Source organism: Branchiostoma belcheri, unplaced genomic scaffold, assembly GCF_001625305.1.
Source record: "Branchiostoma belcheri isolate BF01 breed outbred unplaced genomic scaffold, Haploidv18h27 scaffold66, whole genome shotgun sequence".
Classification (NCBI taxonomy): Eukaryota; Metazoa; Chordata; class Leptocardii; order Amphioxiformes; family Branchiostomatidae; genus Branchiostoma; species Branchiostoma belcheri.
This window is the reverse complement of record NW_017804309.1, coordinates 1,669,623-1,670,419: the sequence shown is the minus strand read 5'-3', so window position 1 is coordinate 1,670,419 and position 797 is coordinate 1,669,623.

Sequence of the window (797 nt, the reverse complement as noted above, 5' to 3'; positions counted from 1 at the left end):
CAAAAAGTTTTCGACTGCCTGCAGAGGTTGGGTGTGGTAGGGAAAAAAAATCAGTGCAAAAGAGAAACCCCGATAAAAAAGCCTAAAAACACGCTAAAAATACCCCCAAAACCCAAACCTCTGCTTGGAGAGTAACAGATAACCTGCCAGGGGAGTTCCTCCGCTAAAGGAGCACAGTTAGCTGATCCAGGGAAATACTACTATTATTAGTAGTAAGTTAAATCTGGCTGTAAATAAAATAGGGAGAATAGTTTTGCAAGGAGTTTGGCCACCATATGGTTTTATTACCTCCGGGGAAGGAGATATCCTTCCGCGAGGAGGTTTTACTATTGTTCGAAACATTTCTGTCAGCAGCTGTTTCTCGCGATCGGCTGGACGGATTGGTCTGTTGTTCGGTATGCGTATTGCTGTTGGGCTGCAGATGATGCAGAACGTTTTTGTTTAATTGTATATGTGTTTATGGGCGTGGAAATAAAAGGTTTTTAAGTGCTCCGGACACCCCCGCCATGCTGAAAATGTAATTTACCATGTTGTTAAGGAATGGGGAGGTTGCAGTTTTGGGTCTTACCATTTAAAAGGGGTCAAACAGAGGGGTGTCTGCTTCCGATATGTATTTTGAAATATTATCGCAGTTGTATCTCGCGTTGGGGTAGACTGGACTCGGTGTATGTTCTTCTAATGGGCTGTAGATGGTGCAGGTTTTTTTTGTTTTTATTGTATATGTGTTTTGGGGCGTAAAAATCTGAAAATCGTCGCGCGCGGCGCTGGGCTGGCTGCCAGCGCAACTTCCGGGTGGG